Below are 25,974 nucleotides of genomic sequence, written 5' to 3'. Positions count from 1 at the left end.
GGGAGGGCGGGATACAAATAAAATCTATTATTATTATTATTATTATTATTATTATTATTATTATTATTATTATTATTATTATTATTATTATTATTAATCCAGGGGTCCCCCGGCAGGGCGGGGGGGTTGGGAACCCTAATTTGGATATTTATAACATCATTCATTTATCAACTTAAAAAACAGTGCTCTGCGGAGGAAGAATGATTCAGGCCAGCAATATTAATGGGGAGGGATGGTGGCTCAGTGGTAGAGCATCTGCTTGGTAAGCAGAAGGTCTCAGGTTCAATCCCTGGCATCTTTAACTAAAAGGGTCCAGGCAAATAGGTGTGAAAAACCTTAGCTTGAGACCCTGGAGAGCCGCTGCCAGTCTGAGTAGACAATACTGATTTTGATGGACCGAGGGTCTGATTCAGTATAAGGCAGCTTCATATGTTCATATGTAATGCAAATAATTGTTTCTCTATTTGAAGGCATGTGGGGAGAGCCTAATCTGGCGTGCACACACACACGGCCCGCCACCCTAGGCAAATGCATAGGTCCAGGGCTTCTTTGTAGAAAAAGCCCAGCAGGAACTTATTAGCATATTAGATCACATCCCCTAATATTAGGATATTAGGACTCACACTCATTAGCATATTAGGCCACACCATCTGGGATAATCACGTGCAAACTGAACTGTGACAGTAACTTTTCCAGGCCCTGCAGCAATTCTGGCCGGCCGGCCACGCCCCAGGGAGGTTACCGCACAGTACATCTGAGCCCTGTGATCCCTGCCTGACTCTGGGGAGGCTGCTGCACAGCGTAGCTGGACCCCATGATCCTCGCTGGCCAGCCGGACCCCAGGGAGGCTGTTGGGATGGCCCTCGGGATGGAGGTTCCCCACCCCTGTGGTAAAGTGTCAGCTATAGCAAGGACTGTTCAGGGAGAAAGATGAATGGTTCAATCATTAAGGGAATGCATGATCAGGGAGGAGAGTCGTGAAGCTGTGGTTGGCATGAGAATGAGGAATGAGGAAAAAGGCAGTGTCAACTGGACAGCCAGTATGATGTAGTAGTTAAGTTTGCGGACTCTTATCTGGGAGCACTGGGTTTGATTCCCCACTCCTCCACTTGCAGCTGCTGGAATGGCCTTGGATCAGTCATAACTCTCTCAGAGCCGTTCTGCTCAAGAGCAGTTCTCTCAGAGCTCTCTCAGCCCCACCTACTTCACAGGGTGTCTGTTGTGGGAAAGGGAATGAGTCTGTAAACCACTCTGAGACTCCAAGTGAAGGGTGGGGGTATAAATCCAACCTCTTCTCTTCTCTCGCTCTTCTCAAAACTCTTTCTCAAGGCCCTGCTTTTGGCTTGGAAGGCTGGATGTACTAGTTGGGCAGAATGGGAGAAGAGCAGGACTGGTTGGGGGATGAATCGGAACAGACACAGAGGAAGGAAAGAAGACTGGGTTGCTAACTAGAGCTGAGGGTCCTGGGGTGGAGGGTTTAACGGGTAAGAAGAGAGGGCATACAGAGAGGAAGATCCCAGCGAGCAGCCGTGTTGGTCTGAAGCAGTTGAACAAAGCAGAAGTCAAGTAGCACCTTTAAGACCAACAAAGTTGGTCTTACCAAAGAACGTAAGCTTTCGTGTGCTAAAAGCACACTTCTTCAGACAAGGGAATAAGGTACAGTATGGCTGATTACAGACCGGCACTTTGGGCCGACTCAGAGATGTCTCTGAAGTCGGCTCAAAAAATCCCTCCACACGCAAACATCTGCTGGCTGTTCCCATTCCGCACTCACCCCGTCCTTCCAGCCACTCCACCCAGCTCAAAAAGCTACCACTGTGTAAGTGGTAGCAAATATTTGAGCTGGCCGTCATTCGCCGGATTGCTGTCTGGATGGGGAAGGGCACACACGAGGCGACTTGGCAGTCTGGAGCTGTCAAGCCACCCCAAACTGTTCTGGTTTTTTTTTTTTTAATGAGACCAATCAGAGTGCTAGTGCGCTCATGTGCACCAGCGCTTCCCCCCCCCCCCGAAAAATAAAGGAATCTGGCTTCCGGATCACCTTTCCGTGTGGCGGCGCCCAGCCGCCTCATGGATGGGATGCCGGCGGCATTCGGGTGAGTGTGAGGAGGCTCCGGGATGGCTCTTTTTGGGTGTCCTGAATCGGGACGCGTCCCTGTCGCCCCAAAAAGCCCATCTGTTCTCAGCCTATAAGTCTGTACCTTATTCCCTTGTCGGGAGAAGTGTGCTTTTAGCACATGAAAGTTTACGTTCTGAATAAAACTTTGTTGGTCATACAGAGAGGAATTCATACTTTGCTTGCTCTTGTTAAGTGAGCAAGGCCTAGGAGGAATGGTTGAAAGAGCTGAGAGCTAGCGAGAACAAGTCTTATGAGGAAAGGTTAAAGCGGAAGTCCCTAACCACCAGGCCATGGACCAGTACCAGTCCGTGGCCTGCTAGCAACCAGGCCGCGAAGCAAGTCAGAGCAGCCCCACCACCTGCCAAGGGACCCAGGCAGGCGAAAGAGGCAGCGTGGCCTCACTCTGAAAATTCCTCCCCAGCCTTGAAGTGAAGCTACAGCCCGTCTTTCATCTGTCTGGGTCCCAGGCTGCTGGAAGGGGCAGCGCTGCTGTGAACTTAGCCTACCCCTCATTTATCGACCCCCACAAATCAGGTGATCAGCGGGGGTCTTTAAATGGGAGGGGAAGGCAGATTGGCCTTTTGCTGCTGGGCCACCTAGTGGGGAGGCGGCACAAACAGCCCTAGTCTCTCTCCCTCCCCCATTTAGAGACCCCCCCCATGGGGGCAGGGACGGGCATGAGTGGGGGGCAGCGCCACCCCCCACACACACCAGTCCGTGGAAAAATTGTCTTCCATGAAACCGGTCCCTGGTGCCAAAAAGGTTGGGGGTGCCTGAGTATTGATACGTTGCTCTTTTGCTGCACCGCTTCTCTTGTAACAATTATACAAATTCTTTCCAACTGGAATGTGGAGTTGCTAAGGGTGACCAAGACCACGCCGATAGCCAAAATGCACCGGGAAGGGGGGACGATGGTGTCTTGCGGGGGAGGGATAAAGATTTCCCGCTTTTGCTTCCTGCTTGCTTTTGAAAGTATAACGGCTTGAGATAACCTATACAAGGGCCCAATTTGCCCACCTAGTTAATCTTTGCAATATGTCTTTGCAATATGGTGAGGGGCCTGGAGATCAAGTCCTATGAAGAAAGGTTGAAGGAGCTGGGGATGTTTAGCCTGGAGAGGAGGCAGCTGAGAGGCGATAGGATCACCATCTTCAAGGACTTGAAGGGCTGTCCTATAGAGGATGGTGTGGAATTGTTTTCTGTGGCTCCAGAAGGTAGGACCAGAACCAACGGGTTGAAATTAAATCAAAAGAGTTTCCGGCTCAACATTAGGAAGAACTTCCTGACCGTTAGAACGATTCCTCAGTGGAACAGGCTTCCTCGGGAGGTGGTGGGCTCTCCTTCCTTGGAGCTTTTCAACAGAGGCTAGATGGCCATCTAACAGCAATGAGGATCCTGTGAATTTAGGGGGAAGAACTTCCTGACTGTTAGAGTGATTCCTCAGTGGAACAGGCTTTCTCGGAAGGTGGTGGGCTCTCCTTCCTTGGAGGTTTTTCAATAGAGGCTAGATAGCCATCTAACAGCAATGAAGATCCTGTGAATTTAAGGGGAGATATCTGTGAGATTCCTGCATTGTGTAGGGGATTGGACTAGAAGACCCTGGAGGTCCCTTCCAACTCTATGATTCTATGTCAAAAACCCCCGTAGTTCAAAGAGCACAAACGTTCCACTTCATCTCTCGGCTTGACTTCGCGAACTAAGATTTAAGAAGGGTGCAGTAGTCCACGTCTGCTGCAGGCTCGCTGGTGGCTGACAAAACCAATGCGGGACAGGCAGATCCGGCCACAGTGGCTGCAGGGAAAAGTCTGATTTGGGGTTGGTGCTGTAGCAGTGCGATTCTTCCTCAATCTCCTTTTGTCCTCAAGACCAGCTATGCATGCGTTCTCAAAGGAAGAGACAGCCTGGTGGATGGTGTGCCTCCATGCTTTGCGATCTGAGGCTAGGTCAGACCACTGGTGATGGTTGATGCGACAGGTGCCAAGGGATTTCTTCCTTGAAGAAATCCACTTCATAAATGGTTGTTTATTGACCCTTGATGGGTTACAGGCTTGGTGGTTTTTGCAAAGACTAACTTTGCGATGAGTTGGGAACCTCCAGGGCAGGAGAACCCCTGCCCAGCATGGGAACTTGGCTGCCCTAGCCTAGGGCGCCAGATCGTCTAGGGCTTGCCCTGGTCATACCCCCAAAATCTTGATGCTCTCTAAGGCACCACTGGTCTCAAACCTAGCTGTTCTGTGTGGATGATCTCAGCAGGTTCTAGGCCAGCCCAGGTTTTAGAACTGTTTCATCCAGGTGACGTATTCTGGCCTGCTTCAAGGATGCTCCCAGTATAACACGGGAGTGCAGTTCTTCGTGTCTTCTTGCGAGCTGAGCCTTCGCTTGATTTTTGTTGTTTATTTTTCGTGGTGTGGCTCTGGCATTGCTTTTATTTATTTATTTATTTATTTATTTATTTATTTATTATATCCCGCCTTTCCCACCAAGTGGCTCAGGGCGGCTTACAACATAGAATCCCACATAAATTAGGTTTAGGCATTTAAACAATTAAATAATTAAAACATTTAAAATTTAAAACATTTAAAATTGAAGTCCTTAGCCAACTCTGAGCAGTTTGGAAGGGCGAGATGCATAAATGCTTTAAATGAATAAACGCACCGTCCCGAAAATCGTGGGCCTTATTAAAACCTTGTTTGCTCCTCTTTTGCATTCCTCGGCTGCTTCTGAAAGGAAGTGCTTGTAGCACATTCTTGGCAAAGATAATCTGCGTGCCCAAGGCCCCAGGTTCAATCCCTGGCATCTCTATACAAAGGGCATTGAGGAACTAAGAAGGACTACTCTGCCTGAAATCTCAGAGAGCTCCTGCAGATCAGCGTAATCTCTAGTGAGGGTTAAAAAAAACAATCACTCAGCTTTTAGCAATGTCAAAAATTCAGCATTTTACTCCAGGTGAAATCGTGAGCAACGCTAGTCTCATGTCAATCCCCAGGTGAGTGACTAGAAGAAAACCCTAGGTTTCCGTGATATCCAGCTTCCGCAATATCACAAATTGAAAACCAATAAAAGAACATATGAAGATTTCAACACTCTCATACAAAACACTCTATCAACATTATAAAAGGTCAAGGTCAAGGTAGTCCCCTGTGCAAGCACGAGTCGTTTCTGAATCTGGGGTGATGTTGCTTTCACGTTTTCATGGCAGACTTTTTACGGGGTGGTTTGCCATTGCCTTCCCCAGTCATCTACACTTTCCCCCCAGCAAGCTGGGTCCTCATTTGACCGACCTCGGAAGGATGGAAGGTTGAGTCAACCCGGAGCCAGCTACCTGAACCCAACTTCTGCCGGGATCGAACTCAGGTCGTGAGCAGGGAGCTTGGACTGCTGTACTGCAGCTTTACCATTCTGCGCCATAGGGCTCTTCTATCAACATACCCTGACATTAGAACACTTAATGTTCATAAAAACTTGAGGACCCAAATTCCAGTGTTTCCAGTTACAAATAAATGTTCATTTCACAATGGCAGTCAATATTTCAAAAAAGGTGTTCTTCACAAGCACCACAACTCAGCGATGAGGTAGTACTTTTTAAACCCCATTTTGTTTAAAAAACAGCAGAAAAACCATAGGGAAGTGTCTTTAATGTGTGTGTTTCCGTTTTCTCCTCTACCTCACTCATTACAAAATATAGTAAAGACATTCTGGTTTGTTGTAAAGGACATACTGGGCTGCCAAAAAACCCAGAAAACAGGTTTTAGGAGCTCAAAAAATGTGAAGGATTTTTTAAATCAGAATGGATTTGACAGCAATTAATCCAAATAGAGAAGGTAAATTGTTCTACATGCTCAGCAAGTCTATAAATTAAGGAATACAAGGACCCTAATTCAGGATATAGAATTGTTTTGAAAGATATTATGACCCACACAACCAAAAAAAATTTATTTACATAATTTTATGCCTATGTCCCAAAATCTATGTGGGTAACACAACACGTGTGAACATAAATCTCGCGTAAAAAACAACATGGCTGAGGCTCCGCTTGTGGAGTATTTCCGGACGTATCAACATGATTTAGACTTCTTAAAGTTCTTTGTAGTTTCTAAGTTTGCTTCCAGACCTTATAGTAAATGTGATGTGACAAAATGGCTGCATCAGGAGAAAATGCAGTGGATCTTTAAGCTGAGGCCTTTAATGCTGTGGAGAAATGCCATCTGAGTTAATGTTGGTGCTTGGTTGGAGGGGAACATGAAACTACTAAAGCAGGCTTTGGGGCCTAGCCTTCCCTTCATCCCTCCCCCTCCCTTCCAGAGTTAAACCAGTGCCTCTAGGGGGAAAGCCTCTTAGAGGGGCAGCAAGTTCTTTAGCCTTCCCCTCATTCCCTCCTCCCTTCTGGAGGTAAACCAGCAACTCTAGGGGGAAAGCCTCCTAGAGGGACAGGAAGTTCTTTTGTTCTTTTTATTTGAGTTAGGCGGGAAAAGGGCAGTTCTCGGCTGGTGCTCAAGGAGAGAGGTTGCCAGTCTGTGGGCTCCTGCCTGGCGGAGTGGCCCCCAGGCAGTAATTCACAAGGTAGGGCGAGTTTACACCAGGGACGAGCGGCTGCGTTTAAATCCACCTTTTATTTGTCCTTCTTGTTGCTGTTCAGGTGCTGTGCTAAACTTTTACATGTAACTGTTTTTGTTTTTGTTTTTATTTTTTTCTTTCTCTTCTTATTAAACATTTCTACTGTTTTGAATGTTGGCAGCCAAACTCTGTACCACATAGATCCCCAACCGCTTAGACCACGCTGCTTTATGAAGGGGGCCCCGGGGAAGGGGGAAGGCATGCAGTTGGATAAGGTGCCAATCCTCCAGGGGTTCCCCGAAGAAGTGCTGTGGTTTCTGTGATACCCAAGTACAGGGTGGCAGAGGACCTTGAGGCCTGGCCTCATAGCTGGAGAGGGGGATTGGGAGTCCTGTTCCTCTCAATCTGAACCCCTAGACTGAGCAAGTGGTGGCAGCGAGCCCAAGTGGCCGGAGGAGAAATAGCTCCCTCCAGGAGTTGGCGACTCAATAGGGAGTTGACGGGACCGGATCTGAAGGCAGAATCGGGCCGGTTCCGTCACAAATGCCATCAGGACTGAATAACAAATGGGATCTTTCCTGTTTTCTGTAATTGTGTAACTGTGGGACAGTGCTGTAATTGTGTAGTTGTGGAACATTGTTAGAATTGTGTGTTAATTTGTTGCATGTTTGCATACGTTTGTATGGAGGATTTCTACTATGGTATATACCTTTAAGGAACACTATTAAGTGGTTGCACCTGTTTTTAAGTATTTATGGAGGCTGCATATACAGACAAGTTGCAAGACCTATTGATTAGTCACTAGGTTGTGTGTGAAATTTGAAGTCTTGCCATGCTCTGGATCAGTGTTTGAAGGTATGTTTATTCAGGTTGCTATGTGGTGAGCTATTTATATGAATTGTTTGACTAGGAAATATTTTATTCTTTCTCCCACACAGCTAATTAAAGCTTATAGTGAAATGAGGGGAAATAAAGTACTACCTCATCGCTGTGTCGTGGTGGTGTGTGAAGAACACCTTTTTTGGAATATTGAACATCTTCAGGATTCATCAGAAACTACTAGGAACCAAGGATCCCTAAGGAACTGGAGGACTGCTATTGTGAAATGAACATTTATTTGTAATTGGAAACGCTGGAATTTGGGTCCTCGCATTTTTATGAACATTGTTCCAATGCCAGGGTATGTTGATAGAGTGTTTTGTATGAGAGTGTTGAAATATTGAATTATATCTCCAACACAACGTATTTACTAAAAGGAAAACTCTAGCCTACTTTTTAGAACGAAGCAATAGACAAGTGCACCTTTAAGACCAACTAAGTTTTATTCAGAACGTAAGCTTTCATACGCTCTTAAGCAGACTTCATCAGACAAAATGGGAATGGAAGCAGCAATCCTTAATATAAGTGGGCAGTGTAGAATCATGGGGATGTTTTTAGCAGATTAAAAGTATCACAAATAGGGATCTGTGTTTGTTAGTGTTAGGATAAAACAGGGCTGAAACAACACTGGAGGGTGATAAAAAGCAGACTGCTGTTGTAGGTACGAAGTGCCATAAATCTAGGTAACATTCCAGCTTTGTTAGTTTAAAAAGAGGGCATGGTTTCTCAAGGGATTATAACATCCATTATAGTTTGCCATTAGAAAAAAAGGAAGACATTAAAATACAGTGGAGGCATTTTTATAATAGCAAACTATAATGGCAGTCCAAGGGACTCTCAAGAGTCTTCTCCAGCACCACATCTCAAAAGCATCTATTCTTCTGCACTTGGCCTTCCTTATGGTCCAGCTCTCACAGCCATATATTACGACTGGGAATACCATTGTTTTGACTATACAGACTTTTGTTGGCAGGGTGATGTCTCTGCTTTTTGTTATACTGCCCAGGTTCGCCATAGCTGTCCTCCCAAGGAACAAACGTCTTTTAATTTCATGGCTACAGTCACCATCTGCAGTGATCTTGGATCCCAGAAATATGAAATCTGTCACGACTTCCATGTCTTCCCCTTTTATTTGCCAAGGTGTGATGGGGCTGGATGCCACGATGTTTTTTTGATGTTGAGTTTCAAGCCTACTTTTGTGCTCTCCTCTTTCACCCTCAACAAGAGGTTCTTTAGGTCCTCTTCACTTTCTGCCATTAGAGTGGTGTCATCTGCATATCTGAGGTTGTTGTCAACCGGATTTGGGGCCACACCCCTTCTTTCCAGATACCAATTACCAGGCAGAGACATGTGGTTCAGAGAAACAGCTTTAATTTTCACTTTTGCAAAAGTGGAGAGGAAGACCAGGTAACAAGGCTGTCTCCCTCTGGCTCATTTTGGCCAAGCCCATGCCCTTTATAGGGCCCCGACGTCATAAAATCCCTCCCTCATTCTGTGGCTAACAGCCAATCGACGCAGAATTCACAGTCTTGCTCATTCCCGTTCGCTTTTGGGCTATGACCATGCTAGGTACAAACATCCTGTAACCATATAAGGCAAAAGATACAGACATCCTCTCAGCAACATTTTCCATTGTCTTATAACAATCTAGATGAATACAAGGCTCTAACCTTAAACTTTATCTTTATGGCTAAATAATTGGTTATTTCATACTTCACTCAATATTATAGTTCTATAATGATTTACCTTACTTAGAATATAAAAATATTTCTACAAAGCAACGAAACCTTTATTCTCTAAGCAGACTTAAAGCGGTTGCTGTTGACAGGGGGGTGAATCTATGACTAACTGCCTGTTCAAGCTGCAGTAGGAAGTAGCTTGGCCGCAAACCACACTGAAAGATGCAGGAAGTTAGTTTCAGAAAGAAAAAACTCATAGCTTCAACTGTCAGGACAAAAAGGTGGGGGCCCTTTGGCTCCTTGGATTTTTGTCCTACCTGGCTAATTAAGTACTGATTTTATGCTCTATTCAACTAATCATGCTAAGCATTAATTGCTTGCTATAATATCTTATAATTTGCTCTGTCTAAATGATCTGTAAAGCCAAAGAAACTTTTCTCTATATAAACTAAAGGGTTGCTGTTTGAGGAAGCAGGGAGGGGGAGTGAGTTTAACTAACTGGCTGTTTAAAACTTCAGCAGATGCAGATTGTGATAGGAAATGGGTTAGCCGCAAACCATCCAGTATCAGTGTAGAGCACCTGGAGCCCCAACTGTCGAAGAGAGGGTGGGGGCTTTCTGGGTCTTGTACTGGGCGTTTCTGGTTAACTACCTGCTTATCTTCTACTTATGCTAAATATTGATTAAGCCTTTTGTTTCATAGCAAGCCTTTAAGCAAATAAAAATGCTTCTCATGCTATCCCTGATCAGGGATGGCTAAAATCCATAAGGGAACGGTGAAGGGGGGGGCTGGATCTGATATCAGCAGGTCTCAATGAGTCAGATTCTAATGTGTTGTTGACAAGCCTGCAATAGGAAGTAGCTCACCACAAAGCCTGCAGCAGGATGCCAGCATTCAAAAAATAGCTCAACTGTCAGACAGGTGTACTGTGTCGGGGGGAAAGTGTGGGAGGGGAACCTCTTTTTGCCTCATCTGGTGTTGAATATGTGTTTTATACAGATGAACACAATTGAATAAATGAACATTCCAATCAACATTATTAATTTCCTAACATTGTTGATGTTTTTCCCGGCAATCTTAATTCCAGTTTGTGCTTCATCCAGGCCGGCATTCCGCATGATGCACTCTGCATATAAATTAAATAAACTGCCCACCTTACACCACACAAAACTACAGAAGTAGTGTCTGGGCCATGCAAGGTATGAGAAAGGGCACCCAGATAATCTGATCCCAGTGTGAGGAGAGGAAAGCAGCCCCAGGCCAATTTTTTGGGCCTTTCAAGCATCGTATGTTTATTCGATGTGGCTCTTATGTTAAACAAGTTTGACCACCCCTACTCCAGACCCAGAGTGGGTGTAACTACCTACTGTGTCAGGTGCAACATTTTAATTCCTCCAGGGCTTTATTTGAGCAGGAACACACAGGAACACAGTTCTGGCTGGCTTGGTGTCAGATGGTATGGCCTAATATGCGAATGAGTTCGTGCTGGGCTTTTGCTACAAGAAAGGCCCATGGTTCAAAACATGAGAACATAAGAGAAGCCATGATGGATCAGGCCAATGGCGCATCCAATCCAACACTCTGTGTCACATAATGGCCAAAAAACCCAGATGCCTTCAGGAGGTCCTAGGGTTGCCAAGTCCAATTCAAGAAATATCTGGGGACTTTGGGGGTGGAGCCAGTAGACATTGGGGCGGAGCCAGGAACAAGGGTGTGACAAGCATAATTGAACTCCAAGGGAGTTCTGGCCATCACATTTAAAGGGACAGCACACTTTTTAAAAAGTCTTCCTTCCATAGAAAATAAAGAAGTATAGGGGCACCTTCTTTTGGGGCTCATAGAATTGGACCCCCTGGTCCAATCATTTTGAAACTTGGGGGTTACTTTGGGGAGAGGCACTAGATGCTATACTGAAAATTTGGTGCCTCTACCTCAAAAAATAGCTGACCCCCAGCTGACTGGGGGCGGGAAGAAGCCTGGGAAAGCGGAAGAACCCCCGCTGGGACCTGGGGATTGGCAAGCCTAGGAGGTCCATCAGTGGGGCCAGGAGTCCAGAAGCCCTCCCACTGTGCCCTGCCAAGCACCAAGAATACAGAGCATCACTTGCCCCAGACATAAGAGAAGCCATATTGGATCAGGCCAATGGCCCATCCAGTCCAACACTCTGTGTCAGTGGCGTAGGGAGGGGGGGCGGGTCGCCCCAGGTCTGGGGAGTCTGGGGGGCCCCTTGGCAATGCCAAGGGGCCCCTCAGAAGCCGGCTGCCTGGCGTCCCCACCGCCGCCGCCACTCACGTTGCTACAATCACCTAGCTCCAGGTGGTGCTGTGCAGCCACTTTAAAAATAGCCCTTCTACTCTGAAACTCTATGGGTTTGGAAGCAATGCATTATGGGATTTGTAGTCTATATTTTTAAATGTTATTTCTTCACGCGTAGTAAATGGGGAACGGAAACTACATTTCCCGCTGAGCGCGTACGTGGAGGGAAACTCATTAGTTTTCTCTCCACGGTTAATTTTCGCCTCCTGCTTTGCAACAAGTTGTACTGAAAGCTGAAGGAGAACCCGGGTCTTGCCATGGCTGAATGTAGGGGGGAGGTTGTGTTTCAGAACCAGGAATCCAGGGTGAGTCAGACAGACTTCCCTCTTCCGTAGCTTGAATTGCCAACCTTCTATTTTTCCCCTAAGGGTTTAAATCCCGTCCAAATGCACGGAGAGAAGAGAACTTCTGCCCAAGCACTTCAGCCCAGATAGAATTTCTTGGTCTCTCCCGCTAGGTGACAACAAAAGAAATAATTTGATGATGTACTGGATGCCGCCGGGGTTGCTATTTCCAAGTAATATCCAGTTATTTTTATAGTTACATTTTTTGTTTCGTCATCGTGTGTTCCCTGTCCACGTGCTTCTCGGGTTTGGGTACAGCCAAACAACATAGACTTAATAGTATTTAGAGTTGCCAGCTCCAGGTTGGGAAATTCCTGGAGATTTGAGGGTGGAGCCTGCCTTAATGCCATGGAGTCCACAGCCCAAAGCAGCCAGTTGTAATTCTGAGCAATCTGTAGGCCCCACCTGGAGACTGGCAACCCTATCTGCTACTTAAAAGCAAAGAAGAAGGTGTCTGTAGAAATTTGAACAAGAGGAAGAGTTTTTAGGGTTTTCAGCTGACCTCCGAAACTTTGGCCCATGCTGCTCCCATGCATCAGCAAAGGCTTGCTCTGCTCAGCTGGTGAAACTTAGTGGCTAAAAGGGGAGTAGGTAGATTCATGGAGGGTAAGTCTATAATGGCTACTAGCCACCGTGACTGAGCGGAGGCAACATCAAGGGAAGGTCTCTGCCTCTATGCCCTTGAGCCGTATTGAGCTGTTGCCTATTTGAATAATAAGGATGTTGTCTATTTTTAATATACTATAAGAAGTGTAATTTAACTATTGAAGGAGGAAGAGCTTGAAGTTGCCTTCCAAGTGGAAGTTCTTAGAATTATTGGAGTGTGGAAGTAATGTAACAAGACAGAGGTTTTGTGGAAAGCTCCATTGGAGAAAGGAATGTAGAGTCGTCCTTTGCTGGAAGAAACTTCGAACCAGGATACGAAGCTGGCCTTCTGTCCATTGGAGCTCTACTACTGAAACTGTGTTATTATGGACTTACCGTAGTATTGTGTTGAGAATGTTCCATTTTGAAATGTACAAGTGTTATTATTGGTTTTACCTATAAAGTTATTTGTAGTGCATTATAATTGTAGTAATTGTGTCACTGTAACCTTTGTGGGTTGTTTACTGGTTGCTATCTTGAGTGACTTCTCTCTAATTTCCCACCTGGAGACCAGCAACCCTAACTGCTACTTAAAAGCAAAGAAGAAGAAGGTGTCTGTAGAAATTTGAACAAGAGGAAGAGCTTTTAGGGTTTTCAGTTGACCTCCAAAACCTTGGTGCATGCTGCTCTCATGCATCAGCAAAGGCTTGCTCTGCTCAGCTGGTGAAACTTAAAAGTGGCTAAAAGGGGAGTAGGTAGATTCATGGAGGGTAAGTCTACAATGGCTACTAGCCACCGTTACTGAAAGGAGGCAACATCAAGGGAAGGTCTCTGTCTCTATGCCCTGTTGTTTGCCCTCCAAAGAAACTGGTTGGTCAGTTTATGAGACAGGATGCTGGACTGGATGGACCAGTGGTCTGATCCAGCAGGGCTCTTCTTATGCTTTAGATGTGCAAAAGCGCTATATAAATGTGACTGTGATTATACTGGTTTTCTGAACTGCTGGGTCCCCAGTTTTTGAGCTGATCTCAAAAGCCGTTCTGTTTTTCCTATTCTAGATTGCAGATTGTGCAGCCTGTGATGACCGGGCCTTGGTCCGTTCCTATGACCAGGCTGTTCACTCTTTTCAGGTAAGCACCCTTCATGCCAGTTGGCTTCCTAGCCGGACTTTGGCACTAAAAAATGTTTGGCGACATTGATATGGTTTCCTATATATTCTTATATGGAACCTGCATTGTGTGTATCTATATGTTTATAAGTTATAGATAAAGAACTGCATTTAACAAATAGCTGACTGGCTTATTCTTACTTATGGGACATCCAGGGATCCCTGGAAAGATCTGATAGTAGCAACTAGCATAAAGGCAAGGGAAGGGAAATCCTAGCTTGGGAGAAAATCTAAGTGATTAGACGTTCCATGGGGACCTCCTTATAGCTTTGCTTGTTGAAAACCACATCAGTATGCCTGTTTTTGTTTTCCCTGTTTTTCTTGTAAGCTTGCTTAATATAGAAGTCCCACAAGTTCAGGGCACAAGGGGAACAGCTGGGCCAGCAGGCTGCTTGTGGCATTTCTCCCTGTCACATGGTGTGGTGGGGTAATCAGGTTATCAATCACATGACCTAGATCGCACCAGCAGTGCCATCTTGGGAGGGGTGCCGCCCCCAAAGTGACACCACTTCCTGTTCCCCCCCCCAAAAGTGGTGGCCATATTGGGGAAGTTACATCACTTCCTGTTTCCAGCAGGGCTCCCTCGCAAGTGGTAGCCATCTTGCGGAAGTGACATCACCGGAAGTGACATCATATCCTGTTTCTGGCGGCGTGCACACATGTAGGGGGGCCCACATAAATCTTGGGCCCCGGGCCCCCAAAGCCCTAGCTACGCCCCTGCTCTGTGTCACACAGTGGCCAAAAAACCCGGGTAAAAAACCAAAGGTGGTGATTGATGAATATATGAAGGATCGATCCTTCACACTAGAGTTTACTCCTCCCTCTTGAAGAGCAACCCTAGAAACTTCCAGTTGTGTAAGCCTTGATGTTTAGCTCAAATTCCAGTTAATGGAGTGCGAGATTTCAGCCTTTGGTAATACAAGGGGTGGTGGGGGGTGGGCTCCCTCTGGGAATCCTACCCCCCCAGGGAAAGTGCATGCGCAATACATAGCCTCTCCTCTCCCGGTGTAGTGAACGCCGCGTGGTCACTGTCTGGCTATGCCTGGCAGATGGTCACTGCAATGGCCTCTCCTGCATTACTGCATCCGTGGCAACACCTTCTCGCTGGTCCCCCCCGTTTTCACAGAGTTTGCTACGTCATGGTGCGACCGAATTGTCCGGCGGTATAACCGGATGGGCAGGCTGGGCCCACCAACCTCGTCAGCCTAAGAGAAGGAAAACTCTAACATCAAACCCGGGCAGATAGAGCTCGTTAATGTAACACCTACCACCTGGAGGACTCACTGCCGGCGTCCCGGCTTACTGGGCCATGGCAGATGACCCCCAGGTGAAAGGGTGGAGCCAGTACCGCGCACACTGCGCTTCACCTAAAAAATTCCTCTGCGCAGGCCTGAAGGGCATATCCACACACACAACCCACAACGCATCAAGTCCTGCAGCGATAGGCAAGGGGCGAAACGGCAGGTGGAAGGTGCCACTGGAAGCCGCAGTCCCGATCCTGCATGTAGGCGGTTCAGGATATTGGTCGCCTGATGCTAACCCGGAGACGAAAGCATCTTTCGGCAGCACCCTGAACGACCAAGCAGCCTTATCTAGGGACAGCACTGCTTGCTCCACACGGAGAGGGGCCTAGAAAAGGTGGCCTAAACAAAGCTCGTCTCCCCCACCCCAGTTGGCTAGCCGCGGTCAACGGGCATCCTTACTTGCGGTCGAAAAATAACAACAAAGAAAAGGCATGCACCTGCCTCACAAAGTGTGCAAAGACTAAAGCTTGCGTGTTGGAACATCAGAACCATGCTTGACACAGTAGGCAGTGGTCGCCCTGAACGACGCTCTGCTCTAGTTGCCCACGAACTTCTCAGGTTGAATATCGACATAGCAGCTCTCAGTGAGGTCCGTTTCCCTGAGGAAGGTAGTCTTCAAGAACACGGTGCTGGCTATACCCTCTACTGGTCGGGTAAGTCAAAGGCTGAGAGCCGCCTTTCTGGCGTTGGCTTCATGGTCAGGAACTCCATTGCCTCCAAACTCGAAAACCTGCCAACAGGTCACTCAGATCGCATCATGTCCATGCGCCTCCCACTTCAAAACAAGCAGCATGCAACACTCTTCAGTGTGTATGCCCCAACCCTTCAAGCAGATCCTGCAGAAAAGAACAAGTTCTATGCTGATCTACGCAACCTCGTACGGAAGACCCCTACAGAGGACAAGGTGATCATCCTTGGCGACTTCAATGCCAGAGTAGGTAAAGACTCGGAAGCCTGGAAAGGAGTACTTGGCAAACACGGCATTGGCAACTGCAATGACAACGGGCGCCTCCTGCTAGAATTCTGCATGGAGCACCAGCTCACCATCACCAACACTATCTTCCAGCAGAAGAACAGTCTGAAGACAACCTGGATGCACCCACGGTCCAAGCATTGGCACCTTATCGACTACATTCTGGTGCGCCAGAGAGACCTTCGAGATGTCTTACACACCCGAGTAATGCCCAGCGCAGAATGTCATACGGATCATCGTCTTGTACGCTGCAATCTCCGTCTTCACTTTAAACCCACACCCAGGAGAGGAGTTATCCCTCGGAGGAAGTTTCAGGTTGGCAGCCTTCAGTCAGCCGAAGTTAAAGCTGCCTTCCAGGCAAAGCTCCAGTCAAGAATTGAGGACCTCAGTTGCCCCACAGACCCTTCTCCAGAAGCACTCTGGGAACACCTAAAAACTACCGTCCTGCAGATCTCTGAAGAAGTCCTCGGGTTCTCCACAAGGAAGAACAAGGACTGGTTTGATGAGAACAATCAAGAGATCCAAGAATTACTGGCAAAAAAGAGATCTGCCTACCAAGCACATCTTGCTCAGCCCTCCTGTCCTGGGAAAAAAGCAACCTTTCGCGCTGCATGTAGCAACCTCCAGCGCAAGCTTCGAGACATTCAGAACGAGTGGTGGACCAAGCTTGCAGAGAGAACCCAGCTGTGTGCAGACACTGGTGATTTAAGAGGGTTCTACGAAGCCCTGAAGGCAGTATATGGTCCATCATATCAGGCTCAGAGTCCCTTGCATAGTGCAGACGGCCAAGTGCTCCTCACAGACAAGGCATCCATACTGAACCGGTGGTCGGAGTATTTTCAGGTTCTCTTCAGTGCCAACCGCGTAGTTCAAGATTCAGCAATCCACCTCACCCCACTTCAACCGGTGAAAACAGAGTTGGATGAGATCCCCACCCTAGAAGAGACTGTTAAAGCCATCAAGCAACTGAAAAGTGGCAAGGCAGCAGGAGTTGATGGAATTCCACCAGAGATCTGGAAGCATGGGGGCACAGTACTACATAGCTCACTTCACAAAGTACTTGTCACCTGCTGGGAACAAGGCAAATTACCACAGGACTTTCGCGATGCAATCATCATCACCCTATACAAGAACAAAGGGGAAAAGTCAGACTGCTCCAACTACCGGGGGATAACCCTGCTCTCCATCGCAGGCAAAATCCTTGCCAGAATACTCCTGAACAGACTGGTGCCCACCATTGCAGAAGAACTCCTCCCAGAGAGCCAGTGCGGCTTCAGAGCTAACAGGAGCACCACCGACATGGTATTTGTTCTCAGGCAGCTCCAAGAGAAATGCAGGGAACAGAACAAGGGTCTGTATGTGACTTTTGTCGACCTTACCAAAGCTTTCGATACCGTTAGCAGGAAAGGCCTGTGGCAAATCTTGGAACGTTTAGGATGTCCCCCAAGGTTCCTCAGCATGATCATCCAGCTACACGAAGACCAGCGAGGCCAAGTCAGACACTGCAACGACCTCTCGGAGCCCTTCCCAATAGGCACAGGTGTAAAGCAAGGCTGCGTTCTCGCGCCAACTCTCTTTACGATCTTCTTTAGCATGATGCTTCAAAGAGCCGCAGAAGATCTAGATGAGGACGATGGTGTCTACATCCGCTATTGCACCGATGGCAGCCTGTTCAACCTGAGGCGACTAAAGGCCCACTCCAAGACAATGGAAAAACTCATCCGAGAGCTACTGTTTGCTGATGATGCTGCACTCGTCTCCCACTCGGTATCAGCTCTGCAGCATATGACGTCCTGCTTTGCAGAGGCTGCCAAGCTATTCGGCCTAGAAGTTAGTCTGAAGAAGACAGAAGTTCTCCACCAGCCTGCACCCCAGGAAGATTATCACCCTCCCTGCATCACTGTGGGTGAATCAGTTCTGAAGACAGTCCAGCAGTTCAGCTACCTGGGGTGCATCATCTCCTCAGATGCCAAGATCGACAAGGAGATTGACAACAGGCTGGCAAAGGCAAACCGTGCATTTGGCCGACTGCACAAAAGAGTGTGGAGCAACAAGCATCTGAAAAAAGGCACAAAGATCAATGTTTACAAAGCGGTTGTGATGACAACCCTCATCTATGGCTCCGAATCGTGGGTTTTATACCGTCATCACCTGCGACTCCTTGAGCGCTTTCATCAGCGCTGCCTTCGCACCATCCTCAACATCCACTGGAGTGACTTTGTGACCAACACTGAAGTCCTCAAGCGGGCAGAGGTTACCAGCATCGAGGCACTGCTGTTGAAGACGCAGCTGCGCTGGGCAGGGCATATTTCTAGGATGGAAAACCACCGCCTTCCCAAGATTGCCCTGTATGGCGAACTCTCCACCGGCCATCGAAATAGAGGGGCACCAAAGAAGAGGTACAAGGACTCCTTGAAGAAATCCCTTAGCACCTGTCACATCAACCATCACCAGTGGTCTGACCTAGCCTCAGATCGCAAAGCATGGAGGCACACCATCCACCAGGCTGTCTCTTCCTTTGAGAACACACGCATAGCTGGTCTTGAGGACAAAAGGAGATTGAGGAAGAATCGCACTGCTACAGGACCAACCCTAAATCAGACTTTTCCCTGCAGCCGCTGTGGCCGGACCTGCCTGTCCCACATTGGTCTTGTCAGCCACCAGCGAGCCTGCAGCAAACGTGGACTATTGCACCCTTCTTAAATCTTCGTTCGCGAAGCCAAGCCGAGAGAGACGAGAATACAAGAGAACTGTATTTGTCAATCTGGAAGAGACTCCCTGGAAAATTAAAATACTCCATACTGGTTCCTTAATACTGTGATTGTTTTCATGTCATATCCATGTACTTTTTCTACTCAGGCACTGGCATTGGACAAACATTGTTTAAGTATCTGGCCAAAGTCTGAAACGGCTGGGCCACAAGATGGCAGTCTAGCTTTCTTTCCACCTTAAGCTGCACAACTATGATTACTCTCTGCTGCCCCCAGCAGGCCAATAGGAGCATCTCTGTTTGGTAACCTGCAGCCAGACTCTTTCTTCTTCTCTCTTCAACAGAGTTGCGCTTTTCTAAATCTATTGAAGTCCATGGGCTTAGAAAGGTGTGATTCTGTTTTGCATTGCACTGTAAGGGTATAAAGTTCAAAGTCAAGGTAGTCCCCTGTGCAAGCACCAGTCGTTTCCGACTCTGAGGTGACGTTGCATCACGACATTTTCACAGTAGACTTTTTACGGGGTGGTTTGCCATTGCCTTCCCCAGTCATCTACACTTTTCCCCCAGCAAGCTGGAGACATATTTTACCGACCTTTGAAGGATGGAAGGCTGAGTCAACCTGGAGCCGGCTACCTGATCCAGCTTCTGCCAGGATTGAACTCAGGTCATGAGCAGAGGGCTTGGACTGCAGTACTGCAGCTCTACCACTCTGTGCTATGGAGCTCCTGTAAGGGTTCCCCCCCCCCCAAAAAAGGATCCCTCTTCCAAGGAAGATCCTTGAAGATCACTCTTTTTTGAGGGGAGAGGATATTCATACTAAAGTGTCTTCCTACATTTCCAGTTTGGTGTAGAGGTTAAGTATGCGAACTGGGTTTGATTCCCCACTCCTCCACTTGCAGCTGCTGGAATTGCCTTAGGTCAGCCATAGCTCTTGCAGAGTTGTCCTTGAAAGGGCAGCTTCGGTGAGAGCTCTCTCAGCCCCACCTACCTCACAGGGTGTCTGTTGTGGGGGAAGAAGGTAAAGGAGATTGTGAGCCACTCTGAGGCTCTGAGATTTGGAGTGGAGGGTGGGATGTAAATCCAATATCTTCTTCTTTGTATTTTTGAATGACTGGGCCAAGCTAGGCTTCATACATTATTACAGAAACTAGGTAACTCAAAGTTCAACAAAACAAAGAATGAGGGATATCACTTAGGGCTGTCACTTAGAGGAGGGCAGGAAGCTGTTCCTATTGGACTCATAACAATTAAATTAAGGGTGGGAAGGTATTGACTGGATATTAGGAAAAACTTTTTTACAGTAAGGTCCTGTTCAGACGGACAGTATAATCAGTTGTCGCTGCTGTTTCCTACCGGATTAAAAGTGGCTGATCAGACAGCAACATCTGCCTCTCGGTAGTCAATTGTGGTAGCCCCTCCCCCCCCCAATCCTTCTCGGAACCAGATTATTTTATTTGCTCCTTTGCAGTATTTTTTTGAGTTGTCCGGTTTCACCTCGTAGTTTTCTCCATCTGGATAGTTCTGCTGTGATATTACGGATGTCTGAAGGTTGTCCCAGAGCAAAAGGAGCCTCAGACATCCGGTTTATGTTTACCATTTTTTTTTTTTTTACTACTTAGGGATATGGGCATAACCACATAACTACATAATGTTTTCTGACCTATGTACATGTGCATATGTACATAACGTGTGCATGATGCATATGAGCATAATAGTGGGGGAAACAAAAAAAGAACTGCATGGTGCCGTCATGTGTATGGCAGAAGATGGTTTCACGGCGGAGTGATTCAAACCGCAGTATGGCAGTCTGATCGATAATATCCGGAACAAAGAGATTCGGGACAGAACCGGGTCAGTTTAACACGGGCTCAACAAGCTGTGTGAACAGGGCCTATGCGTTGTTCAAAAGTGGAACCTTGGGAGCTGGGGAGCTTCCCTTCACTGACAGTCTTTAAGAGAATTTTCTCCAGAGCTAGTGCTGTAAGAAGCGTTTCGTTGGATGATAGAATGTGGGAAGAGTCTCTAAGACAAAGGAATCTGAAACAGTATTACAGGCAGCTTTACTGTTGAGGCTTGACCCACTATTTTCAACAATTTCACAATTGATGAAAGTTTCAATTTAAGATCTGCAAGACTGAAGAAAGAATTTCCAGAACTTAAAGCGTCTGCATTCGAAATTCGGACCGCACTAGCACTTTATTCTTCCTGCGGAGTCGGGTGAATGTCTATGAGAGCTTTACAGTCAAGAAACTGACACACACAAGCGGAGAGTCTTTTTATGAACTTTAATTCTGTCTTTGCACATTGCATTAGTGTTATATGAATTTTTGTAGAATAGAATGAACTTTTGTAGAAGTGTAATGAATTGTATTGTAACAGTGCTGAATTTCCATTGAATATATATTGCTGAATTAAGTATTTTCAGGACTCTTTCATTATTTTTCCACATTTTTTGCTGTTATTTCAGTCTTTAAACAGCGTCTGGACAAAAACTTGTCAGGGGGTTGATCTAGGTTGATCCTGCATTGAGCAGGAGGGTTGGTCTAGATGCCCTGTATGGCCCCTTCCAATTCTATGATACTATGATTCTATAATACCACTATCCTAGAATCAGTGTTCATAAGATGAGTTAGTGTGACCCTAGAGCACAACAATTTATGCAGTAGCCAAATCACTCGCTCACAACTTTAAGGCCAGTAGCTCACAAAGTAGAATTTCTGCTCACAAGACTCCACAGTTAAGAAGGAGTATTGCCTGGAATAAACTTTGTTAGTCTTTAAGGACTCTCCCCGCCCTTTTCTCAGAATACAAGAACTCATGGGCACTCAATGAAATTGCTAAGCAGTCAGGTTAGAACGGATAAAAGCAAGTACTTCTTCATCCAAAGGGTGATTAACACATGGAATTCACTGCCACTGAAGATGGTGGTGGCTACAAACATAGACAGTTTCAAGAGGGGATTGGATAAGCATCTGGAGCAGAGGTCCATCAGTGGTTATTAGCCACAGCGTATTGATGTAACTCTGTCTGGAGCACTGATGCTCTGTATTCTTGGCGCTTGGGGGGCAACAGTAGGAGGGCTTCTAGTGTCCTGGCCCCACTGGTGGACATCCTGATGGCACCTGATTTTTTGGCCACTGTGTGACACAGAGTGTTGGACTGGTTGGGCCATTGGCCTGATCCAACATGGCTTCTCTTCTGTGTTTATGTGACACAGAGTGTTGGACTGGAGGGGCCACTGGCCTGATCCAACATGGCTTCTCTTATGTTCTTATGTGACACAGAGTGTTGGACTGGATGGGCCATTGGCCTGATCCAACATGGCTTCTCTGATGTTCTTATGTGACACAGAGTGTTGGACTGGATGGGCCATTGGCCTGATCCAACATGGCTTCTCTTATGTTCTTAAGATGTCACTGGACTTCTGATTTTTCTGTATCATGTTAGAGGTGGGATTTATTCCTTATCATGTTAATGTTTTAAGAACAAAGTCTAAGTCCAGTGGCACTTTTAAGAGTAACAAAGTTTTATTCAAGGTATAAACTTTTGTGTGCAAGCACACTTCTTCAGATATATGAAACTCATACCTGAATAAATCTTTGTTGATCTTAAAAGTGTCACTGGACTTTGTTCTGCTGCTTCAGACCAACACAGCTACCCACCTGAATCTTAATATTTTTTAGATTTTGTTGGGCTTGTCCCACTAAAAGGAAGGGAAAATTCGGTATGGAAATTTCCGCACTAAAAAACTGAATACAGTAGCCCGATTCAATACAAGACAACATCATATGACCACAACTGAATGGAAAGGGGAGGAGGTTGATTAATCACACAAGGCACACAGGAACAAAAGAATAAAGACACATTCCATGCTTTCAAGGTTTATTGTCCCCAAAAGAGAGATGACAGAACAGTAACGGGGGGGGGGGGGGGAAGAGATTAAAGAAAAGCCTCCCTTCCCAGAAGGCGAACCCTTCAGTTGTTAGACACAGAGAAATAACCCATCATCTTAATTTGATGGATGGTTGGGTTTACCTTCTCAACAGAGTACGTACTGAGTGTGATCTCTGGTCATGGAAAGGAAGATGAAGAGCGAGCTGTTTAAGAAGACTGGGGAGCAAACATCACAACAACTTTGGCAGGAATGACCCAGGCAGATCTTTCCCAGAATGCACCAGGAGCTTCAGAATTCAGGCATGACCATCGGAGGATCTTTCCCAGAATGCACCAGGAGCTTCAGAATTCAGGCACGGCCATCAGAGGATTGGGTCGCTCAGCAGCAGCAGCAGCAAGAACTGCGCCCCTTCTTGGGTGAACAGCAGTACTGAGCACATCCCATTTGAGGATAACACGTGGGTCGGAGGAAGATTATGCGGCAAGACGAACCAGAAGAGCCGCCGCAGCAGGAGCCGCAGTCGCAGCAGGATCCACATCCGCCTGAGGAGCCACAACTGCAGCCGGAGCCAGAACCACAGCCGCAGCCACAACTGCAGCTGCAACCACAACCAGAGCCGCAACAGGAACCGCAGGAAGAAGATCCAATCCTGTATATTCGACTCACCGGAATGCAAATGATCCGACCGCCCCCTCCGCTACAGCGACCACAGCAGCCGCAGCAAGTCATTTTGGATTTCCTCGGAGGGTATCTAGGAAGCAACCAAAACAGAAGGCTCGTTCTGTAACGCCCAACAAACGCAACTTGGCTAAAAACTCGGTGGAAAACAGAAGATCGCTACAAAAGTGAGGAACCAAGGGTCGTCTTTGGCTTTTTTGGCCACTGGGTTTGTAAACCAGTGACCGATTCCTCGCCAGTAGTTGCTCCACTCCGGGGCTTCTGCTGGAGCCAGCTTTAGTGATCAGTTCCCCACCAGTTGCTGCACGGGTGTCTTTTGATACGCAGCTAACTCCCATTACCCTCACAGCAACCAGATCTGTTTTTTTGAAGGTCTGGTCACTGCAAAGGGAATGAGAGATAGCTGCAGATCCAAAAACGCCCACCCAGCAACTGGTGTGGAATCGATCGCTTGAGCCAGCTCATGCAGAACCCTGGGGACAGAGCAACTGCCGGTGAAAATAAATGAAAGCAGAGAAGATTAACATGGCCCTCATGCAAAGATGACACATGGATTTGTGGAGCGTTCCATATTTTTTTTAATACCATACTCTGATAGAGTATGCAACTATGGTGCAGGTAGTGGGGACACCTTGTGTCACATGACCTTGGAATGTAACTTCTTTTCTGAGCATAGAAATAGTTTAATTCTTCCTTGGAGAGCCAGTTTGGTGTGGTGGTTAAGTATGCGGACTCTTATCTGGGAGCACCAGGTTTGATTCCACACTCCTCCACTTGCACCTGCTAGCATGGCCTTGGGTCAGCCATAGCTCTGGCAGAGGTTGTCCTTGAGAGGGCAGCTGCTGTGAGAGCCCTCTCAGCCCCACCCACCTCATAGGGTGTCTGTTGTGGGGGGAGAAGATATAGGAGATTGTCAGTCGCTCTGAGACTCTGTCCTTGAAAGGGCACCTTCTGGGAGAGTCTTCTCAGCCCCACCCACCTCACAGGGTGTCTGTTGTGGGGGAGGAAGGGAAAGGAGATTGTGAGCCGCTCTGAGACTCTTCGGAGTGGAGGGCGGGATATAAATCCAAGATCTTCATCTACCTCACAGGGTGTCTGTTGTGGGGAAGGAAGGTAAAGGAGATTGTGAGCCACTCTGAGACTCTTCGGAGTGGAGGGCAGGTTATAAATCCGATGTCTTCTTCTTTGCTCCAAGATAAAGATCATATGGAGACATTGCCTCTTTTATTAGAAGATAATAGAAGACCTAACAGTCTTTTAGGTGTGAAATTTTATGCATCTGTGATAGATTTTCACAACTGTTCAAATGGGATCTAGCTTTTTCTATATTTTAGTAATCTGCTTAGAACAAATAAGGTAAACAGTATGTGGGAGATGATGAAGATAGATAGATAGATAGATAGATAGATAGATAGATAGATAGATAGATAGATAGATAGATAGATAGATAGATAGATAGATAGATAGATAGATAGATAGATAGATAGATAGATAGATTTCAGCCTAAAAGTTATGGTGGGATTTTCCTTTCCCATTAGTGTTGTCAGTTTTCTCCCCTCCCCAGACCCTCGCCCTTTTCAAGCTCCACCCCTAAATCTCCAGGAATTCCCCAACCCAGAGTTGGGAACCCTAACCGACTACCTTAGACATTTTGGCAATGAAACATCATACTAAATCCTACGATTTTTATCTCCTTGCTTTGAAGAGAAGAATTGTACTTACCCTGTTCACAGACTGAATGAAGGCAAGCGAAATCCAGCGAATGAAAAACCTGGCCCAGAGAAGGCCTTTTTATACAGCACCAAACCGTTTGCCCCAGGAAATGAGACAATGGTGGAGAATAGAGAATTCCTTATTTACCAAACATCTGCTTTCCCTCATCCGGAATCTTTCCGGTGAAGAATTCCTCCAGTCAATGTTCGCATTTTTCATACGCACAACAGCCAAACCCTGAGTGTGATTAGCATAATGATCCAGAACATCCTGTATCAACACTAGAAGGCAGAGCCCAGAAGACATTTTCTTCAAAAAGATATCAGAACTCACGCGGAAACTGGCATTCATAAGACATTGCTCATGGAGCACCCAGAAGGTTCATTGCAAAGGATCAAGGATCTGTGATGGTTTGACTTGTGCCCAGTCCTTGTGTTCAGACCTAGTTGATCCATTGGGCTGCCTCTAAATCTGATGAACCACATCTCTGAGACATTTGATGATGCTCAAGGAAAGCCAGCTTTAGGACATAAGAAGAGAAGCCTTGTTTGATCAGGCCAGTGGCCCATCCAGTTCAACATTCTGTGTCATATAGTGGCCAAAAAACCAGATGCCATCAGGAGGTCCATCAGTGGGGCCAGGACATTAGAAGTCCTCACACTGTTGTCCCTCCCAAGCACCAAGAATACAGAGCATCACTGCCTCAGACATAAGAACATAAAAGAAGCCATGTTGGATCAGGCCAATGGCCCATCCAGTCCAACACTCTGTGCCATATAGTGGCCAAAAAACCAGGTGCCATCAGGAGGTCCATCAGTGGGGCCAGGACACCAGAAGCCCTCTCAATGGGGGCATTCGATGAAATTGCAGGTTAAAACGGATAAAAGGAAGTACTTCTTCACCCAAAGGGTGATTAACATGTGGAATTCACTGCCACAGGAGGTGGTGGCGGCCACAAGCATAGCCACCTTCAAGAGGGGTTTAGATAAAAATATGGAGCACAGGTCCATCAGTGGCTATTAGCCACAGTGTGAGTGTATATATAAAAATTTTTGCC

At 46.8% G+C, this 25,974-nt stretch overlaps 1 pseudogene; it reads left to right on the top strand.

The window, feature by feature from the left end:
* The first annotated feature begins 23,682 nt into the window (after positions 1-23,682).
* LOC132589329 (U6 spliceosomal RNA) lies at positions 23,683-23,781 on the top strand (annotated as a pseudogene).
* Positions 23,782-25,974: the final 2,193 nt, after the last annotated feature.

The sequence above is a fragment of the Heteronotia binoei genome, chromosome 1 (assembly GCF_032191835.1).
Source record: "Heteronotia binoei isolate CCM8104 ecotype False Entrance Well chromosome 1, APGP_CSIRO_Hbin_v1, whole genome shotgun sequence".
Taxonomy (NCBI): domain Eukaryota; kingdom Metazoa; phylum Chordata; class Lepidosauria; order Squamata; family Gekkonidae; genus Heteronotia; species Heteronotia binoei.
Note: the sequence above shows the minus strand (reverse complement) of the source record. Positions and strands in the feature narration are given on the sequence as shown.